Raw genomic sequence first — 22,419 nt, forward strand, 5'->3', positions numbered from 1 at the left:
ATAAGGTAAAAAGGAAGACACAACAGGTATTAAATGACTATTCTGTGCTATGCTCAGCACTGTATCACAAACATGGTCTAGTTTAACCCTCACCAACCACCTTGCAGAAGATATTTTCAACCCTATTTTCTAAGTGAGGATAATAAGATTTCAAGAGGTGATGTTGTCTGTGTTTGTAAATGGTGAGCCTGGATTCAAACCCAGTACTGTGTGACTTCAGATATCATGGTGGACATTGTCGATGTCCCACTCAATATCCATGGCCATTCTTTGTTCACAAGTCAAAGGTATTAAGCAACTCTGTGTATCCATAGCACCTGGACTCCTTACCAGCCCCGCACAGTAAATCTTGACGTGTCTAGTGACCTCTTGCCAGTGATTGATCTATGGTTTACAGTGACCCATCCCTGGTCAATGGAACATGAGGACCTGTCTGCCCTGGAGGCTTCTGGGAATATTCTTCTTGCTTATAAAAATGGGGCCACAGAAGAGAGACTTTGGCCCTTGGAAACTGTTGTAATTTGTAATCAAGAGGACTACAACTGACCTGCTGACATTAAGAGGGAGGAAAGCCGTGAAGTACCTGGGTCGATAACTGTGCATTTGAATTGCTGGATACACGATCTAAGATGGCCCTCGCTCCAGCCTTCTTGTTATGTGGAATCGTATATTTTCCTTTTTGCTTAGTCTACTTTTAGTTTTGCAGGCCAAAATCTCTTCCCAGATCCAAATTCTATGTCCTTTCAACAAAACTGAGATTGAATTACAAATGAAATAAAAACATTGCTGTCTAAGAGAGATTTTAGGCAAGCTGAAATTGTCCAAAGCACATGAGGAAATAAGGCTCTCAAAGAAAATAGCAGAGGCCAGTCAGACAGGAAAGTGGTGAGTGTGTTTACAGAGACTGTGCTGGGCCAAGGGCTTAATACCAACTGCAGGTTTCACCTCTAATGACACCTTTCTTCTGAGAAGCTTAAGGGACTTAGGGCAGAGGGAGTCCTTTGTTTGGGATAGCCTCTGATGAATGTATTCTCTTTGGTCCTTTAGTTCTCTTAACAGAAGGTAGCATCCTTTTGGAATGAGTCCAACCTTGTAGAAAGGAGTAAAAATTGGCCAAACCAGAAACACGTCTTACTATCCCTTCCTGTCTGCACATTCCATGGTGTGCTTGCCCAGATCATAGAGCTCTTCTTTCCTGAGGCTCATCACCTGTTTCACGCGTAGGATTTCTGAGCACTGACCCATTCCAGTTATCACTCATTCACTTGTTCCTACCAGAATTTTTTTCCTTTTCATCATCTGGCCTCAAGCTAAAGTGAATAGTATTGGGTAAACTTTTGCATCCACATTTAGCCCTCCTTTGATTTTAAAGGGGTTTCTCCTTTCTGGTGACATCATCTGTTGTTTTAAGAGCTGATGCTGAGGTCTCTGATAGAAGAAGCCATTGAGACAAAGGCGTCTGCCAAAAGCAGAATTGTCCAGAGGTCATCAATGTGCTGGGATGGGTGTGTCTTTTTTGGCTTTCTGGGTGGCCCCCACACCCTCCCCACTCCCCGCCACTTCACGAATTTAGCCCATCTTGTTCTTTTCCCTCCTGCCTGCCTACATTGGCAGTTAGTGGCTGTTGGGGTGTAGGGGGGAAGCCCATTGCTGTTTGACATCACCACTCTCCCACCCCCATCTACCCCCAAACTTGATACATTCCAATCAGCAGCCTTTGTGACTGGCCATTTGAGCCAAATGAGCCTGAGAGGAGCCAGAATTAAGATGACTTGCTCCATTCAGCTCAGTGATGCAACAGGAAGCCAGAAAGTGCTGTTTAACACAGCCGACTACATGCAGGCGCTTGGCTGCCTCCTTCCCTGGGTGATGGTGAACAGGGTGGGATTTCTTGGCCCAGAATGACCTGTGAAGAGTCTGCCTGGAGACAAGAACAGGGTCTGGGTGGTATCTAGACATCCCTTTTAGTTGTTGTGTAGGGCTCGGTTTAAGAGGATTGACCCCAGGGAATTCCTCCCCTCCAGCTTACCTTATGAGCTGTCCCAGTCGGCCACAAATCCACTCGGGGTGAAGATTCCCACACTGAAGGCTAATCATGCCTTCATCAGAATTTATATGATTTGCTGGTTCTGCAGAATCCTCTTTCTAACTGACCACACATTTACAATGTGCTGTTCCTGGATGCTGTCTGCATGCCCTGAGCAGTGTCAAGCATTATTAACATCTACAAGCTTTGCTCAAGATTGATATTTTTGATCATCCGGGTGGTTTTCACTTTCACTTCACTCCATCCAAATTGATTTTTTTTTTTTACTTCAGTCTTTCATTCTCCCCTCCCTCCCTCTCTCCTTCCTTCCTGTCTTGCATTTTATCCTACTCATGTATCTGTTACTAGTTTCCACTGCTATTATGCTTGGTATTTAAAGATAACCTGATATCAGAATAGGGTTTCTTGGGGTCCTGGGCATGACTGTTGGGCTTCCCTGGTGGTCCAGAGGGTAAAGCGTCTGCCTTCAATGCAGAAGACCTGGTATCAATCTTGAGCAAAGCTTGCAGATGTTAATAATGCATGATGGTGGTTCCTGGTTTCCTTTCATGACCCTTTCCCACGTCAGCTACACAACAGGGGACTCTAGGTCCTCCAGGAAAGGCTGATTTCTAAGTAAATGGGTGCAACCCAGGGAGTCCCAGAAGCTGTGATACACAGCTTAGGGTGGATTATACTATATGACCCAGTTCAATATTGCTTTCTCTCGGAAGCGTTCTCTAAACCTGAAATCCACATTCCAGGCTGGCTTAAAAAAAAAAAAAGAGAGAGAATCCTTCCTCTGTTCTCCCACAGCACCTTTTCCATTGCTGTTACCCTTACATGTCTGTTTCTCCAAATAGCGAGATCCTTGTGGGAAAAGCTGGATATCAAACATGTCTGTAGCCCAAATGCCTGGCACATTGTCTAGCAGATTAATAAGTGCCCAATAAAATGGTTGTTGGCTCAATAAATGAATGAAGTAGGCCTGTGAATTCTCTTTGGAAAATACTGGTTCAAATTTACTTCACTTTCTTCTCTTTATATAGTGGATAAAAATGATGGACAAAGCACATCCCCTAAAGAAATGATATCTAATTAATTTAAAATACCCCAAGGTATTTCATTTGGAAGCTGGTAAAGGAATACATGCCCAATAGACCATCAAACAAGAGATAAAAGATCTTTTTTTTTATCAAAGGTCATTGGATAGATGCATCTGTATCACTTACTAATGAATCTCAAGTTCTGAGTTGTTTGGGTGATCGAGTAAATTGTAAGTGATGCCATAAGTGTTATAAAGTTATCAAAGTGAAGAAGAGGAAATTTAAGGCAGAGCCAAAGGAACCCCTGAAATAAAATTTAAAGATCTGCTTAAAGGTATAGAAGTAAAGATATGCTTATGCTATGTCCCCAGACTGCCTTATCTCCTCACAAATCTTGCTTCTTTGTCCTGGGTGCTTTCCTTTCTTGGAGTCAGTTGTTATCTTCACTTTTTCAGTCCCTGTACACAGTCTCAATCTCTGCCTCTTTCTAGCTTTCAGCCTTACCTGGCCTCTTCTATAATCTCTTTTGCATAAGATATTTCTGGAGGAGTTAACAGTAGGGATGCCTCTTACATATCAACCAGCAAATGCCCTGCACATCTTTACACATCTACCCATTGCTAACAAGCAGCCAGACATAAGGGTTTTCTCAACTTAATGAATAATCTGGTGCCCTTTCCCTAGGAACAATCCTGGAATTTGTTGCAGGAAAATTCATAGGCTGCTTTGAGGAGCTTTGTGATGGATTGCTACCGGTTGATGACATCTTATCTTGGTTTCCTTGAGAGCAAGCAATCATACACTTCGACATACAAGCAAACTTTGCTTTCTGATGCCAAGCTGGCAAAAAAGCACGGTCCCTGGTATTGATCTGTGAAAGGGAAAAGGCATCAGGATTAAAGTTTCTAATTTATTATATCTCTTAAAAATAAATAGTTGATAAATTAATGGGTTTTTTCCCCCCAAAGTACAAGCAACAGATTGCATGAATACTTGCTTGAGCTGAACTCACCTCGCAGTCACTCAGCTCCCTAGAAGTTAACAAAAAGGTTTTAAGATAGAAACTGAACCATTTAGCCTTCATTAATCATTCATACTGTTCAAACACATCATCCAGTAACTGAAGAGGAGTTAATGGTAGCTAAGCTTGAGTCTGTTGTCAAAAGTAGGTTTAACTTTCTATGAACTCACTGGACACAAAGAATGCTGCCTGCTTACTATTCCAAATGTCACCAGCTAGGAGCAAACGAATGACTACTAATGGTAATTAAATACCTCTGAAGCCATTTGTACCACTAACAAAGAGCTACTGTCAGAACTTGAATGAGGTCCATCTGCCCATTTTGAAAGAATGTTAACATTATATAAGTGATAAAGCAGACAGCAACACCTAAATAAACAGACAAACAAATAAGTTTGGTGATAACACTTCTCTAGGTGAACAGTTGATTTCTTTGGTCTTTCCTTTGGAAACAAGAGATTGATGAAAATATTCTGTAGTCTTTACTTGTTTCAATCCCACTTTGGCCCCTGAAGTAATTAGAAGGAAGTTTTTTGTAAAGGCTCTTCCATCTATATTTTCAAAGCTGTGGCAAAAAATGTTTGGTATTCTGTTTAACTTTTTTTCTTCCTGTCTTGCATACCTCCTGGATTCAGTTTCTACTATTAACTGTTTAATTTCACATGCTCTCATCTCTATACATGAAGGGGGGGAAAAAACGAATGTGGATTTTTCTGCTGTCTGTCTTCAGAGCACAGAACCCCACAGTTGTTATTTTTTGCACAGATGCATTGGCAGCCCAGGGCTTTTCTTTGGTAGTCTCATCTAGTTTATTGCCTCTGAATTCCTACAAGAGGCTATCTAACCTGCTGGAAGTCCACTGTGGTTTCCTCTGCATCTTCATCTTGTTCTACTGTGACGAGACAAAATATGAACAGATAGTGAATGAAAGAACCAAAGGATGAAGAATATCTAAATGCTTTTGAAATGCACCTAAAATTATATCTAGAGCAGCCAGAATAAAAGTGCACAGAGGGTATTGAGAGGAAGCTAATGCACCCATCAAGCCTTTCAAAAGGCAGTTTCTTATAAAGCTATGTTGTTGGTCAGTCATTAAGTTGTGTCCGATTCTTTGCTACCCTATGGACTGCAGAATGCCAGGCCTCCCTGTCCTTCACTATCTCCTGAAGTTTGTTCAAATTCATGTCCATTGAGTTGATGATGCTACCTAACCAACTCATCCTCTGTTGTCCCCTTCTTCTCCTGCACTCAATCTTTCCCACCATCAGAGTCTTTTCCAATGAGTTGGCTCTTCACATCAGGTGGCCAAAGTATTGGAGCTTCAGCTTCAGCATCAGTCCTTCTAATAAATATTCAGGGCTGAATTCCTTTAGTGTTGACTGGGTTGACAAGTCTCCTTGCTGTCCAAGGGACTCTCAAGAGTCTTCTCCAGCACCACAGTTCAAAAACATCAATTCGCGGGTGCTCAGCCTTCTTCATGGTCCAACTCTCACATCCATATGTGACCACTGGAAAAACCATAGCTTTGACTATACAGACCTTTGTTGGCAAAGTAATGTCTCTGCTTTTTAATATGCTGTCTAGGTTGGTCATAGCTTTCCTTCCAAAAAGCATACATCTTTTAATTTCATGGCTGGAGTCGCCATTCACGGTGATTTTGTAGTCCAAGAAAATGAAATCTGTCTTTGCGTCTAATTTTCCCTCTTCTATTTGCCATGAAGTGATGGGGCCAAATGCCAAGATCTTAGTTTTTTGAATGTTGAGTTTTAAGCCAGTTTTTTACTCTCCTCTTTCATCTTCATCAAGAGGCTATTTAGTTCCTCTCCACTTTCTGCCATTAGAATGAAATCATCTGGATATCTGAGGTTGTTGATATATCTCCCAAAAATCTTGATTCCAGCTGAGTCATCCAGCCTGGCATTTCACATGATGTACTCTGCACATGGGCTTCCCTGGTAGCTCAGCTCGTGTAAAAAAAAAAAAAAAAAGTCTGCGCACAATGCGGGAGACCTGAGTTTGATCCCTGGGTTGGGAAGATCCCTTGGAGAAGGGAACAGCTACCCACTCCAGTATTCTGGCCTGGAGAATTCCATGGACTGTATAGTCCATGGGCTCTCAAAGAGTTGGACACAAAATCCTGAAAGATGATGCTGTGAAAGTGCTGCACTCAATATGCCAGCAAAGTTGGAAAACTCAGCAGTGGCCACAGGACTGGAAAAGGTCCGTTTTCATTCCAATCCCAAAGAAAGGCAATGCCAAAGAATGCTCAAACTACTGCACAACTGCAATTCATCTCACATGCTAGTAAAGTAATGCTCAAAATTCTCCAAGCCAGGCCTCAGCAATATGTGAACCGTGAACTTCCTGATGTTCAAGCTGGTTTTAGAAAAGGCAGAGGAACCAGAGATCAAGTTGCCAACATCCGCTGGATCATGGAAAAAGCAAGAGAGTTCCAGAAAAACATCTATTTCTGCTTTATTGACTATGCCAAAGCCTTTGACTGTGTGGATCACAATAAACTGTGGGAAATTCTGAAGGAGATGGGAATACCAGACCACCTGATCTGCCTCTTGAGAAATGTGTATGCAGGTCAGGAAGCAACAGTTAGAACTGGACATGGAACAACAGACTGGTTCCAACTAGGAAAAGGAGTACGTCAAGGCTGTATATTGTCACCCTGCTTATTTAACTTACATGCAGAGTACATCATGAGAAACGCTGGACTGGAAGAAACACAAGCTGGAATCAAGATTGCCGGGAGAAATATCAATAACCTCAGATATGCAGATGACACCACCCTTATGGCAGAAAGTGAAGAGGAACTCAAAAGCCTCTTGATGAAGGTGAAAGTGGAGAGTGAAAAAGTTGGCTTAAAGCTCAACATTCAGAAAACGAAGATCATGGCATCTGGTCCCATCACTTCATGGCAAATAGATGGGGAAACAGTGAGACACTTTATTTTTGGGGGCTCCAAAATCACTGCAGATGGTGACGGCAGCCATGAAATTAAAAGACGCTTACTCCTTGGAAGGAAAGTTATGACCAACATAGATAGCATATTCAAAAGCAGAGACATTACTTTGCCAACAAAGGTCCGTCTAGTCAAGGCTATGGTTTTTCCTGTGGTCATGTATGGATGTGAGAGTTGGACTGTGAAGAAGGCTGAGTGCCGAAGAATTGATGCTTTTGAACTGTGGTATTGGAAAAGACTCTTGAGAGTCCCTTGGACTGCAAGGAGATCCAAACAGTCCATTCTGAAGGAGATCAGCCCTGGGATTTCTTTGAAAGGAATGATCTAAAGCTGAAACTCCAGTACTTTGGCCACCTCGTGAGAAGAGTTGACTCATTGGAAAAGACTCTGATGCCGGGAGGGATTGGGGGCAGGAGGAGAAGGGGACGACAGAGGATGACATGGCTGGATGGCATCACTGACTCGATGGACGTGAGTCTGGGTGAACTTCAGGAGTTGGTGATGGACAGGGAGGCCTGGCGTGGTACGATTCACGGGGTCGCAAAGAGTTAGACACGACTAAACAACTGAACTGTACTGAACTGAGCAGCTTTCACTCACTCACTGTGCATATAAATTAAATGAACAGTGTGATAATTTACAGCTTTGTCATATTCCTTTCCCAATTTTGAACCAGTCAGTTGTTCCATGTAAGGTTCTAACTGTTGCTTCTTGTCCCGTACAGGTTTCTAAGGAGACAGATGAGGTGGTCTGGTATTCCCATCTCTTTAATAATTTTCCAATTTGTTGTGATCCACACAGTCAAAGGCTTTACCGTAGTCAGTGAAGCAGAAGTAGATATTTTTTCTGGAATTCCCTTGCTTTCTCTATGATCCAATGAATGTTGGCAATTTTATCTCTGGTTCTTCTACCTTTTCTAAACCCAGTTTGTACATCTGGAAGTTCTTGGTTCACATACTGCTGAAGCCTAGCTTGAAGGATTTTGAGCATGATCTTGCTAGCGTGTGAAATGAGCTCAATTGTCTGATAGTTTGAACATTCTTTGGCACTGTCCTTCTTTGGGATTGGAATGCAAACTGATCTTTTCCAGTCCTGTGGCCACTGCTGACTTTTCCAAATTCACTGGCATATTGAATGCAGCACTTTACAGCCTCATCTTCAGGATTTGAAATAGCTCAGGTGGAATTCCATCACCTCCACTAGCTTCATTTTTAATAATGCTTTCCAAGGCCCAGTTGACTTCACACTCCAGGGTGTCTGACTCTAAGTTAATGACCACACCAAGTCATTAAGACCTTTTTTGAATAGTTTTTCTCTGTATTCTTGCCACCTTTTCTTAATCTCTTCTGCCTTGGTTAGGTCCTTACCACTTCTGTCCTTTATCATGCCCATTCCTGCATGAAATGTTCTTTTGATATCTCTAATTTTCTAGAAGAGGTCTCTACTCTTTCCCATTCTATTGTTTTCCTTACTTTGCATTGCTCATTGAAGAAGGCCTTCTTATCTCTCCTTGCCATTCTCTGGAACTCTGTGTTCATTTGGGTATATCTTCCCCTTTCTCTATTGCTCTTTGCTTCTTTTATTTCCTCAACTATTTGTAAAGCCTCCTCAGACAACCACTTTGCCTTCTTGCATTGTTTTTCTTTGGGATGGTTTTGATCAATACCTCCTGTACAACGTTATTGACCTCTGTCCATAGTTCTTCAGGGACTCTGTCTGCAGGATCAGATCCCTTGAATCTACTCGTCACCTTCACTGTTTAATCATAAGGAATTTGATTTAGGTCATACCTAAATGGCCTAGCGGTTTTCCCTACTTTCTTCAATTTAAGCCTGAATTTTGCTATAAGGATCCCATGATCACAGTCAATAGCAGGTCTTGTTTTTACTGACTGCATAGAGTTTCTCCATCTTCAGCTGTGACAAATGTAATCAATCTGATTTCAGTATTGACCATTTGGTGATGTCCACATGTAGAGTCATCTTTCGTGTTGCTGGAAAAGGCTGTTTGCTATGATCAATGTGTTTTCTTGACATTGTTAGCCTCTCTTAACTCTGTTAAGCTTTGCCCTCCTTTATTTTGTACTTCAAGGCCAAACTTGCTTGTTACTCCTACTTTTGCATTCCAGTCCCCTATGATGAAAAGGGTGTCTTTTTTGGTGTTAGTTCTGGAAGATCTTGTAGGTCTTTATAGAACTGGTCAACTTCAGTTTCTTCAGCATCAGTGGTTAGGGCATAGACTTGGATTACTGTTGTATTGAATGCTTTTGCCTTGGAAATGAACCAAGATCATTCTGTCATTTTTGAGACTGTACCCAAGTACTGCATTTCAGTCTCTTTTATTGACTATGAGGGCTACTCCATTCCTTCTAAGGGATTCTTGCCCACAGTAGTAGACATAATGGTCATCTGAACTAAATTTGCCCATCCCAGTTCATTTTAGTTCACTGATTCTGAAAGATGTTGATGTTCACTCTTGTTATCCCCTGCTTGACCATGTCCGATTTACCTTGATTCATGGACCTAACATTCCAGGTTCCTATGCAATATTGTCCTTTACAGCACTGGACTTCACTTTCACCACTAAACACATCCACAGCTGAGCATCATTCCCACTTTGGCCCAGCTGCTTCATTCTTTCTCTGGAGTTATTGGAAATTGCCCTTTGCTCTTCCCCAGTAGCATATTGGACACCTTCCTACTTGGGGGCCTTATCTTCTGGTGTCATATCTTTTTGCCTTTTCATACTGCTATGGGGTTCTCACGGCAAGAATACTGGAGTAGTTTGCCATTCCCTCCTCCAGTGGACCATACTTTGTTAGAGCTCTCTACTATGACCCATCCACCTTGGATGGCCCTGTGTGGCATGGCTCATAGCTTTACTGAGTTATGCAAGCCTCTTTGCCATGACAAGGCTGTGATTCATGAAGGCATGTAAAGAAATGGACTTCTTTAAATCAGCCTAAGGGTCTTTAATAGCTCTTTTTGCCAGGAGGTAAAAGTACTTGTATATCTGGTGGCTCAGTTCTAGTGGGAAGAGAAAGTGGCAGGCAAAGAAGAGGAGTAGTAAGGGACTTAGTAGCAGTTGTGTAGGGAGGGTAAACGAGTAGCAAGAACTTGAGACATTTATCTCCGACTTACATAATGCTTAAAGCAGTGCTGGAGAAGGAATAAGAAAACAACATCATGGAGACACGGAGATCAGAGCTAAGGAAAAGAAAGGTGTATAAAATCTAAAATGGTAGACTGTATAAATTAGGTTTTTATGTTTCAAATAACAGAAAACTTACACTGTTTAAAACAGTGGGAGAATTTATTGACTTAATAGATCAGGGAAGACTGGAGGTAGGGCAGGCTTAAAGACTTATCTAGCTCAGAAATGCCTTGAAGATGACATGAGATAATGTTGAGATAAAAACTCAGTTCAGGTCAGTCACTCAGTCCTGTCTGAGTCTTTGTGACCCCATGGCCTGAAGCACACCCGGCTTCCCTGTCCTTTGCCATCTCTTGGAGCTTGCTTAAACTCGTGTCCATTGAGTCAGTGATGCCATCCAACCATCTCATTTGTCATCCCCTTCTCCTCCTGCCTTCAATCTTTCCGAGCATCAGGGTCATTTTTAATGAGTCAGCTCTTCACATCAGGTGGCCAATGTATTGGAGTTTCAGCTTTAGCATCAGTCCGTCCAGTGAATATTCAGGACTGATTTCCTTTAGGATTGACTGGTTTGATCTCCTTGCAGTCCAGGGGACTTTCAAGAGTCTTCTCCAACACCACAGTTCAAAAGCATCTATTCTTCAGCACTCAACTTTCTTTATGGTTCAACTCTCACATCCATACGTGACTACTGGAAAAAACCATAGCTTTGACTAGAAGGAACTTTGTTGGAAAAGTAATGTCTCTGCTTTTTAATATGCTGTCTAGATTTGTCATAGCTTTTCTTCCAAGGAGCAAATGTCTTTTAATTTCATGGCTGCATTCACCATCTGCAGTGATTTTGGAGCCCAAGAAAATAAAGTCTGTCACTGTTCCTACTCTTTCCTCATCTATTTCCCATGAAGTGATGGGAACAGATGCCATGATCTTAGTTTTTTGGATGTTGAGTTTTAAGCCAGCTTTTTCACTCTCCTCTTTCACTTTCATCAAGAGGCTGTTTAGTTCCTCTTCACTTTCTGTCATAAAGGTGGTGTCATCTGTATATATTGCTATTTCTCCCTGCAATCTTGATTCCAGCTTGTGCTTCATTAGGTGAGTAATTAGTATATGGTAAAACACTCAATAAGTCTGGACTATTATCGTCATCTTCAGAACATCCTCTTGATCATAGAAGCATTTTATGCTTTTCTAATTTCTATTCAGCAGAAGCTGTGTGGATGGGAGAAAATAGGTCTTGGCTTTGGTCTCCTTGTCACTCAGACTCCATTCCAGAATTCTCCAATGAGGTGCATTTGGATTTCTTTTGCTTGTTTACTTGAACTATGAACTGCACTGGATAATCACTTTGGCTATATATTAGACTGCTTTTAAATAGAAGAACATTTTGAGAACCACCCAGCTCTTTTTTCTAGTGTTAAACAACAAACCAAAGGACATAATGATGTTGTGGCTTTTAAAAAATGGTGTTGTAGTAGGTGGGCACAGCTAATGAGGTGAATTTATTGGCATTATCTTAGGCAGAGTTGCCTGCTAGTGCAGGGTAACAGTTTGTATCTCCAAGCCCAGCTGTAAGTGGTAATAAATCCCTATAGAGATTTTGAGAAATATTATAAGGCTTATCAGAACACAGCAAGGAAAACTCTGTGATCGATTAGTGATGCCTGCCAAGGGCACTGGAATTAGAAAGGGTTGATGTACATTTATGTATTTATCAACGTCTTTTTAAAACACAAGTTGATTACAGAAACAAGCAGGTTTCTTATTGGGGGCTGCTATTGCTAGCTACAGCCATCTTCAGTAGATTAAAGTTTATCTGTGTGAGGTCTAAAATCACCACATGCCTATTTTATTTAGACTTTAATCCCATGACCATTGTTTTCACCATCGGTAAACGACTCTAAGGTGTAAAATCCTGCACTATTTGAAGGCAGGAAGCAGGGACAATGTTTTACATTTCACAGTCCATTAGTTAGATCAGTGACAATTTTTGAGATACGCAATTTATACTATTACTTAGCTCCCAAATTAGTGAGAGGAGGGAAGAAATAAAGTTATCAAAATCTTTCTTTAGTATTATTACATTGTCTCATTCCTTACTCAGGAGGCCACAGTGGCTCCCTATTGCTAATAAGCATATCTTTTTAACTTTTAAGATATTCTATAAGCCAACTCCACACCCTATGTTTCTAAACTTATTTTTTACAACGCACCAAGAGTGATAGTCCCCTCCAGAGCATCCCAAAGCTGCACAGTACCCAGCTTATTTTTCTTGATTATAGTCCCATGTTTGTTGGTTTGATCTTCCCAACCGGATTATTTGCTTTTAAAAAATAGGGTTGCATCTTACATGTCTTATGAACTTCTCGATGCATTGATTGCAATGAAAGCAGGTACTAATTGATAAGGCCCCTGAGGATAGGGGCCTTCTTAAAAGTTACTGGGTTCAGTAAATATTTGTTGATCTTGTTTCTTGATTTCAGTGTTTTCATAAATGTTTGATTGATTTCCTGATTAAAAAGAGAGACCAAAGTGATGTATTCCTACTATTCTTCTGTTACAAATTTATTGTAGCAGATATTCTGTCTGTATAAAGGAAACAATAAGATGTTGTTTACAACATGGATTGATTGACTTTGGGAAAAAATACATCATTCTAATTGTTTGCCTCAGGCAGCTTTTTGGGAGAAACCTGAGTGTCTGGTTAATTTCTGAAGAGTGATTTATAGTATATTATACATGGCTAATGAGAACAGGGCAACTCTGGACAGATATCTCTAGGTATATATTATAGCTATAAATTATGCTTAATAATTACAAGTTAATAATTCCAAACTCTTCCTATGTTAAAACATTTGATTCATAGACACTCTTACCCCAATCTTGAAAAACTGTATTACCTCAATATGTTATAAAACAGTAAAAGCAATTATTTAAATAATAGGATTCTTCTGTAATTTTTTGGACTATGTATTAAAATTGTATTAGAGTCATTTACAAACCCCAAATGTATTTATTTTCTTTTGTTCCAACTAAAATCATGAATGATTTAAAGGGAAAAGATTGAGAAAGGATGGACATGTATGAAGCCAAAGTGATACTGGTTTTATTAGGAAAGCATGTTTATGCAGAAATCGTTAAACATAAAAGACAACTTTGTTTAGCAACAAATAGGCAGGTGTAGAAATATAATGTTATAATATTATTGATGATTGTGGGGAAGTTACTCTTAGTCCTGTATTTAAATCACAGAAGTATAGTAAAATGATTTGAACTCTGGGATGTGAAAGTATGTGACATTCCCTTCCTCTCTTTCTTTCTCTGTCACCTCCTGCCCCGCTGCCATCTCCCCATTACTCCTGAATTCATCTGATTACATTAGATCTAACTTCTTACTCAAAATAAGATGCTTTACAAGAGAATTCCAATATGGAATTAAATCCTGGAGTACAGGTGCACTCACAACTGTTTGTTTTGGGCCCCTCCCCAGTAGGCTAATATCTGAATACTAGAATGAGGTTGTATATCAACATTCCTAAGCAGGAGGAATACCGTGGCTCTTGTCTTATTCAACTATATGACACGACTCGGTGCATGGTCTCTCACTTTGTGCCTTTGCACATATCATGCCTTATTGCTAGAAAAACTCTTCCCTGCCAGTCTCACCTTGATGATGTCTATTTATCCATTAGGTCCTGATTAGCCTCCATACACCCCAACACCCTCCACACACTGCTACCTCTCACTAGGTCAGGGACCCTTTCTGTCTCAATGTGCTCACAGCACTCTGGACTTGGCCTCTTTCATAGCAGGTGAAATCTATATCATCACTTGTCACCTTACTTGATTTTCTTCACACTTGCTCCTTGAGGACAGGGAGATGTTTTAATTTACACAAAATGCCAGCACCTTGTCCAGGGCCTGGCACTGAATGGAAACTCTGTTTGTATTGGTTTAATGAGTAGATAGTTGATAATATTTTATTCAAAAATTCTTCACAGTTATTGAATAAATACAAGCAGTTTTATCATTAGATTATTAACTCTTCAAGGGTGAAAACTATATCTGACTTGTTTATGAATAATCCTCAGTGCCTATCTCAGTCTTTCGCACACTGATGTGTTGGAAGAAATGATTGCCGCAGGGACTAAATTGTTACTTTCAGATATAACCAATAACTATAATAAGGTCCTTGATATTTCCTAATTAATAAATGTTGGGGCAGGAGGAAGTTGGTTTTCTCAACAGAGAATACTAGTTTGTAATTTTTATAGAAATTGTTGGTTGATGCTTCTAGAGCAAGGTTTCCAAAATTTATCTGATAGTAAGAATCATCCGAGGGCCATTCACAAAAATATAGCTCCCTTGTTCCCACCGCAGACCTACTACATTAAAATCTCCAGAATTAGTATTTTCCTATGACTCCAGAGGTTTGGGATACTATGGACTTAAAATCAGTTTTACCTGAGTGCTCTGATAGCCATATTTTATATTCAAAATGATAAATTTGCTTTATCCTCAGATTATACAAGGTGCTTTCTAGCTTAGTGCATCTGAATGATTCCAAATACTAAAAAAATTCCAATTAGTAGAAGTCCATAATAATCAGGATTCCTTTGTGAACTAGATTTTCTGGCTTGATTAGCCTTGGGCCTGTTCGAATTAAACACAATTTCAAAAAGAGACAGTGAAACTTTAAAAGCATCTCATCAAGGGAAAAATTGAGAATGACTCCTTTTTCAGGGGTTTGGCTGTTCCAACAAACTGATGGTCCTCCACAGGTGAGCCTTTAACCTTCTCCCTTGTACATCAAACCTGTGTGTAGCAGCTCCCTGCCACCCCTGTAGAGCAAGTTACAAGGAACAAAAGACATTAGCCTTCCGGCGCTTAGGAGGGAGGTAGCCTGCAGAAACACACAGGAGACACAGAACAAACAAGGAAGAGCTAACTGACTAATGAACAGGACAGGAAACCAAACCAGAAAAATAAACATGCAGAGAAAGCAACTGGTGATCAAACAAAGGAGCAGAGTGACTCTGCCGAACCTAGGAGTCTGGTGCTCACCTGGGGCCCACCTGCTGAACAGGTGAAGGAAAGTGGCTGGGCTGAAGCCTTTTGTGGGTGCCAGCTCCCTCTCCTCCCCACTCTGAAATAGTTAGGGTGGCAGAGCAACCAGGAGAGCTGTGTCTGTGACCCTGTTCTCTCTTTCCCTGATGGAAGATCAATGAATACTTTATTATGAAGGGCCCATTAGAAACGGCAATGATTACAGCAAACAAGTATCAGGAAGGGGGGACTGAAACTTATCAAGGCTATAATGTTCACTGGGTTAAAAGAAAGTTTCTGCTTCTGCTGTGTAACTAGGTTCAGCTATAGCCACATTACAGGTAAGGATGACAGTAAAAGTGGTTATCAATAAATATTTGTAATTTGTTTGCAATACAAAAATCCTTTCTTTGGGAGGCTTCAATGTAAGTTGTTATTGTTGTTAAGTCACTTCAGTTGTGTCTGACTCTGTGCGACCTCATAGACTCTGGCAGCCCACCAGGCTCCTCCATCCCTGGGATCCTCCAGGCAAGAACAGTGGAGTGGGCTGCCATTTCCTTCTCCAATGCATGAAAGCGAGAAGTCAATGTAAGTGGACACACATATTAAATACAACTGTTGTTGTTACTGAGTAGTGTGGGACTCTTTTGCAACCACATGAACAGTAGCCCGCCAGGCTCCTCTGTCCATGGGATTTCCCAAGCAAGAATACTGGAGTGGGTAGCTGTTCTCTTCTCCAGGGGATCTTCCTGACCCAGGGATCTAACTGGCATCTCCTGCATTGCAGGCAGATTCACCACTGAGCCATCAGGGAAGCCCACTAAATTCAACTAATACATATTTATTAAGCACCAATATTATATAACACACATATTAAATATATTTTATTAAAGACAGTCAACCCAGTGGGGATGCTGCATGTGTAAAAATGCCTGAAAAGACTGGCTTTATTATTAACATGTTTCTCAAATACTTATTGAAGTTTATTTGGGGGTGGGGTAAAGCTGTGGGTGGGGAAATGTTGAATATTCAAAAGATTGATTCTTTTTATAAAGGGACACAATGAAATTTGCCATTTTCTGATTCATGCACAGCTTTTCATAGAGGAAAAATCCAAATTCTATTTTTTTAATGAAATTATATTTGTCCTTCTTGAAAACACTCTTACAAATTTTCTTAAGGGAAAAACTTCAAAAGTAAGTTAGAACCATTTCTGTATTTCTTAAGTTTAGATTAATCAGGGAGAGAAATGTTTGTCATGACTACAGAGCCAGAAGATGCACAAATATGAGCTATGAAAATTTTATGTGTTTCTAAAACGTGAGGCACAAATTTGGCTTTACAATTTCTAGCAGCCAATGAAAAGAGGGAAACACTGCCAGCTACAAGATCCAGTATATATTTAATACATGAAAGCAAAAAAACAAACCAAGTTTTTCAAACAAAGAACAAAAAATGGATATCGAGACTAGAGAGAAATGTGTCATGTAACTGCTCTTAGAATTCTAAGCAACAGAAAAAAAATCTATATAGTCCTCATAATACCCTTTGCTCAAATTTCTTACTTTTACTTTATCTTGCTGAATTGTATAAATTATTATAAAAATTTAAATGTTTACAACAAGGTTGAGATAAGTCAAAAGAGAAAAAATACACCTGTTTGAATTAGGAAATGGAAACCCACCCTTCTGGAGTCCCATTTTCTCTTAGTTTTCTAAGTATCTATTTGGTCTTACTGCATTACTTTTCTCAGGAAAACTTTGAGAATGCCTTTGTCACTCTACAAATAAAAAGTTTTTTTGGATTATTGCACCAGAGAAATAAAAAGCTATGACTTTCTTCACCCTGACAGTTCTGAGCCCATCCTGTGGATGTCCAAAAAAAGGAGCTAAGTCCATGTCTCTCCATTCATGTTGACCTTTAAACAGAATGCACCATAGAGAATAGCCTGGAACTTGAACTTATTAAAAAAAATAAAATTTTTCCTCCCCCTTGGACATTTGTTGTTTTTCCAAACCTGCTCTCAACTTTCCCATCTCTGCACCTTTGCCCTAGTTAGTGTCTGCCTCTGGAATGCTTTTCACTTCCCACATCTGGGTCTTGGCAGCTTGTAAAAATCATACATCTTTGCTAAGCCATTCCAAATGCCACTTCTTCCCAGAAGACTTGCCTGTTTACCCAACTGTGACCACCCCCAATAAAATCTCCCAGAGTTCCTTGATTAACATAGAACAAGAACACATTCTGCACTGTACCTTAAGACACCTTAAGACATGTACGTGTGTATGTGCTCAGTTGCTCAGCCATGTCCAACTCTATGTGACCCCGTAGACTGCAACCCTCCAGGCTCCTCTCCATGAAATTTCCCAGCAAGGATACTGGAGTGGGTTGCCATTTTCTACTCCAGGGGTTCTTCCTGACCCAGGGATTGAGCTCACTTCTCTTGTATTGGCAGGCAGATTCTTTACCATTGAGCCACCTGGGAAGTCCCCTAGACACGGATGGGTGAGCTTTATTTTGTCAATTTGAGCAAAAGTTCCCTGGGCTATGTTTTTTCTTTTTTTGCAACTTCCCACGAATCTGTAATTTTTGAAAATAAAAAGTTAAAAAAAATTCCCCAAGGATATTCTTCTTTATACATCTCTACCCAAAGATCTAGGACAGTGATATGCCCTCAGCAGAAGACCCTTGATGAAGACTGTGGGGTAAATGTCCATGAATGAACACTGAGGCAGTGCATGTAAATGGGATTTAAACTTAGAAAACCTGGGTTTGGATCTTAGCTTTCCTTCCTTCTTGGGAAAATCTGGGACAAATTGCTTAGTCTTTCTAAGCCTCAATTTTTCATCTGTCAACTGAGAATAATAAGAAGAAGTCACTTCACTGGGCTATTATGAGGATTAAATGAGATAACAAATGTGCTAGTATTTCATTAGCTTGTGAGCACTGTGGCAATGTTAGTTATTATGATGACTGGTACTAAAGAATTGTACCTACACAAACCCTCAGAGTTGCCCTTAATGTCAGTCAGTTGTATTACTAGGTGGTAAATTTCTTCAGCAGTTTCAGCTTGGCACCCTTCCTATCTCCCTGTCACATTTTATGACATTCTAGAAGCACTCTTTATCTTTCAATCCCTCCCAACTGTCCCCAGAATGACCTATTCTATCCTCTTGAGTAGGATTTTGAGAGATATAGTTCGAAGAACAGAAAACCAGAACATCTTCATAAAGCTGTGCTCTGGAGCATTTGTAACATGACTATACATTAACAGTCAAAACATTTCTAATTCAATTTACGCTCTGAACATCATTATTCAATATGAAATAGTGTGTAAAGAAAGTCCCTGACTTATAAACACCTACTCATGAACAGTTCATATTTGGCAAGGGTCCTAGGACAAGGACTTCAGCTGTATACCACCACAAATTCTGGACAGGCCATTGATGATCTCTTTGTAGGAGACAGTGAGGAACTTCCTGGGAAGAAACTCCATCAAGCCGAGAGAATGGAGTTCATAGACGGGGTACAGCAACAGCAGTGCGTCATGCTTTTGTCCTGAGCTGAAACAAGGAATCCCCTTTCCTATGGAAACGAAGTTGTTTGTAATGTGTGGCTTCCAAAGAGCTCTGAGAATTCTAGACTGAGAGGTTTTGCTGTGATCTAACCTTTCTTACATTGGTTATAACATCCTCATGGGACTATGCAATTCATATTCCAAGCAACCAATTTCTTCAGCCATGCCTTCCAGACTGAGAAGTCTATATGCAGAAGACCTCGACTCACTTATTTTATATTATACTCACTTCATAAGAGGGACTCGCTTCATATTGGTTGAATTGAATGAGATAATTTAGGGATCATCTATTTTAGCCAGTACAGCCTTGGGACAGGGAAAACATTTTCTCATCCTCAGGGCTTCATTGGTCTGCTTTCTCCTAATTCAAATGACATTTTCCTGTTAAGTATATGGCCCACAGCACTGAGCTCTATCATATATTGTCTATAATTCATCAACATAGTGATACAAAGATAATTAACATATTTTCTTTTCATTTGGTTAAGTGCTATACTTGGTCCCATTTTTACTCCATCTCTACTGAAATCAATAGTTAGATATGATTTCTTTTGTGCTAAAAATAACAAAGATAGTATTTGGAATAAATCAGAATGGATGAACTGATAAATTATTTATAGCAATTTCCAGCATCCTGCCAATATGTTTTGTAATGTAGTTGAATCTCAGTTTTTAATGAAGGAACCTATGAATATCTGCTGGGGTGAAAACCGTGGCCTCTAAATGATACTACAAAGGAGCCTATCACATGGCTGGGTGGACCCTTCTGTTCCCATCGTCTCACGAGGGCTTCACCTCCAGCTGAACTTACCTGGTCCAAGGCAGGGGAGTTGGCCTGTACAAAACCTGACTAAGACAGGAAAGGTGGAGTGAGGGAGAAGCCCAGCTCTGAAAGGGGATAAAACAAACCACCTTGGGGGACTATTGTGTGCCATTTCAAAAGTCTGTTTTGACTAATGCTCTGTGCTATTCAACTTTACATCCTTAATCTGTTGTGTCTGTTTCTAGTAAAAAAAAAAAATAATAATAATTGGGGGAAATTAAGGACAATGAAAGAGTATTACTGAATACAAATAGAAGAGAGATAAAAGCAGTCTTATGGAGGAAATGCTGCTGCAGCTCTGATGATACATCTAAATGTGAATTTCATTGATCCCATTTTTACCACTTGTGCTTCAGCAAAATAGCATTGGACTTGATATAGTCTTGCTCCCTAAGTTCCCCAGATTGTTAATGGACCTTTTGCTGTTCAGAGAAATCCAACAGACCTGCTCACTTTGAGTTGTTAAATATTAAATGTTAGAGCTTTTATGTTCTTGGAGATCATTTGCTCCAAACTTCTCACTGAGCAGATGAGGAAACTGAGGCTTGGAAATGTTAAATGGCTTGCCCAAAGTCACACAGCCCCTAACGAAAAAGTCATGTAGTAGTTTGTGTCCTTTGAATCCTGGCTTCATCCTTTCTACTACATATTCCTCTTCCATACCCTGCTGTCTTCACCAGAGACATATGCATAAGGTCTGAACCCTAACAAATGATTACTTGAAACCATGCTGTTACTCCATGTCCCCATTGTTTTAATTCTTAGTAAGAGTCTTCTTCAAAAAACATTAGGAAGGCACTGTATGGAAAAGAGTTATTCTGTATTTAGCCATGAGGTTCTCTGAATTTAAAATATCAATAGTAGAAGATAGTGAAACCGTGATAAAACATTTAAGAAGAGGGCAAATCAGATGATGAAGACAGCAGAAGCCTGACCTGCATTAATACCACTCTAAGGGGAGCAAGGGAGACTTCATTTGTAAATGAGGAAGAAAGAAGTTGTGATGTGTTTGTGTAAAACTTCAAATCATTTAACCAGACAAAGCAAAGTTTAACTTAGCCCCAAGAACGCTATGAATCACTGGGGTGGTAGAAGGCGAAACTCTGTTTGATACTCATAATTATAAAACTGTGAACAGAAATTGCTCATGTAAAATAAACTTTCCTTTGTGTTGCAACATGTTGGAGAGACAGATAGAGATGGCTTGAAAAATCTTAATGGTTGAAATTCCTGCAGCTTTTTGCAAAGGGCTAGCTGTACGAATTGAAATCTAAATTTATCATCATGTCTGTGCTCCAGCACACTGGATAATGATCTAGTCTAAGGAATTGTCAGTTTTGCTGAAAATATTTTAAATTGTGCATTTGTTAAATGCAAACTTACTTTAAGATGCTGGCACCCCACTCCAGTACTCTTGCCTGGAAAATCCCATGGACAGAGGAGCCTGGTGGGCTGCAGTCCATGGGGTTGCGAAGAGTCGGACACGGCTGAGCAACTTCACTTTCACTTTTCACTTTCATGCATTGGAGAAGGAAATGGCAACCCACTCCAATGTTCTTGCCTGGAGAATCCCAGGGACGGGGGAGCCTGGTGGGCTGCCATCTCTGGGGTGGCACAGAGTCGGACACGACTGAAGCAACTTAGCAGCAGCAGCAGCAGCCCCAGTGGCCCTCTATTTTGCCATCCAAAGTTAAACTTGGAGCAGTGTAGTGAAGAAGTAAAAGGACCTATGTTCTATGAATTAAAACAGGACAGAAATAAGAAATTAAGTTATTACTCATCAAAAATAATTTTGTCTTTTTATTATGAAGATTTTCAGAGAGAAATAAGAGAGAACCATATAATACACATCCACCTACCCATCACTTAGATTTAAATTTTTAACATTTGCCATATTTGCTTCATACATTTTATTTATGGATTCTTTTGGAGTAAATTTCAGACACCATGACATTTCACTTCTAAACATTTAATATGCATTTATAAAACTATGAATATTTTAGGATAACCACGACACCAGTATCTCTACTAATATAATTAACAAATATTTCCTAATAGTGCCTAAAACACAATTCATACTCAATTTACCACATATATATTTTATAGCTGGATTTGCTAAACCAGGATCCAATCAAGACTACAACATTACATTTAGCTGTTATGACTCTTTTAATTCCTTGTAATCCAAACCAATAGCACCTGTCTACTCCCTCTACCAACACACATCTTTTTTTACATGATTACAGGCTAATTGTCCTGTAGAATGTCATACTATTTTTGGTGATGGTTTAACTTTTTCTTCTATTCTCTGTTGTTTCCTGTGAAAGGAAAGTTTTGCTTATAGGTCTGATTAAACTAAATTGAAATATTTTTCAGCAAGAATATTTCATAGAAACTTAATTTTTCCACTCCTACATATACATCTAAGAAAAATGAGAGCCCATGGCCACCAAAAAAGTCATTATAACAATGTTCATAATAGCATTACTTAGAATCACTCCAAATTAGAAGTGAGTATCTGTTAACAAAAGAGTGAATAAACAAAATGCAAGATATTCATACAATAGAGCACTTCAAAAGGACTTAAAAGGAATTAAAAAGAAATAAAAAATCCATACATTAGTACGGATACATCTTAAAGGCATTTTTCTGAGTGAAAGAAACCATTCACTTAAGTGTACATATCTTATGATCTCATTTATTTGAAGTTCAAGAACCTACAAAATTCATCTGTGATGTTAGTGGTTAACTGTGGGCAT

The 22,419-nt window shown here is 39.8% G+C and overlaps 1 long non-coding RNA gene across 1 annotated transcript in view; it reads right to left on the reverse strand.

The window, feature by feature from the left end:
• LOC123334382 overlaps positions 1-21,101 on the reverse strand; it is a 47,537-nt gene extending 26,436 nt beyond the window's left edge. Inside the window, exon 1 of the long non-coding RNA XR_006552126.1 lies at positions 21,044-21,101. This is a non-coding gene — a long non-coding RNA (uncharacterized LOC123334382). The remainder of the gene's footprint in view (positions 1-21,043) is intronic.
• Positions 21,102-22,419: the final 1,318 nt, after the last annotated feature.

The sequence above is a fragment of the Bubalus bubalis genome, chromosome 1, assembly GCF_019923935.1.
Source record: "Bubalus bubalis isolate 160015118507 breed Murrah chromosome 1, NDDB_SH_1, whole genome shotgun sequence".
Lineage (NCBI taxonomy): Eukaryota > Metazoa > Chordata > Mammalia > Artiodactyla > Bovidae > Bubalus > Bubalus bubalis.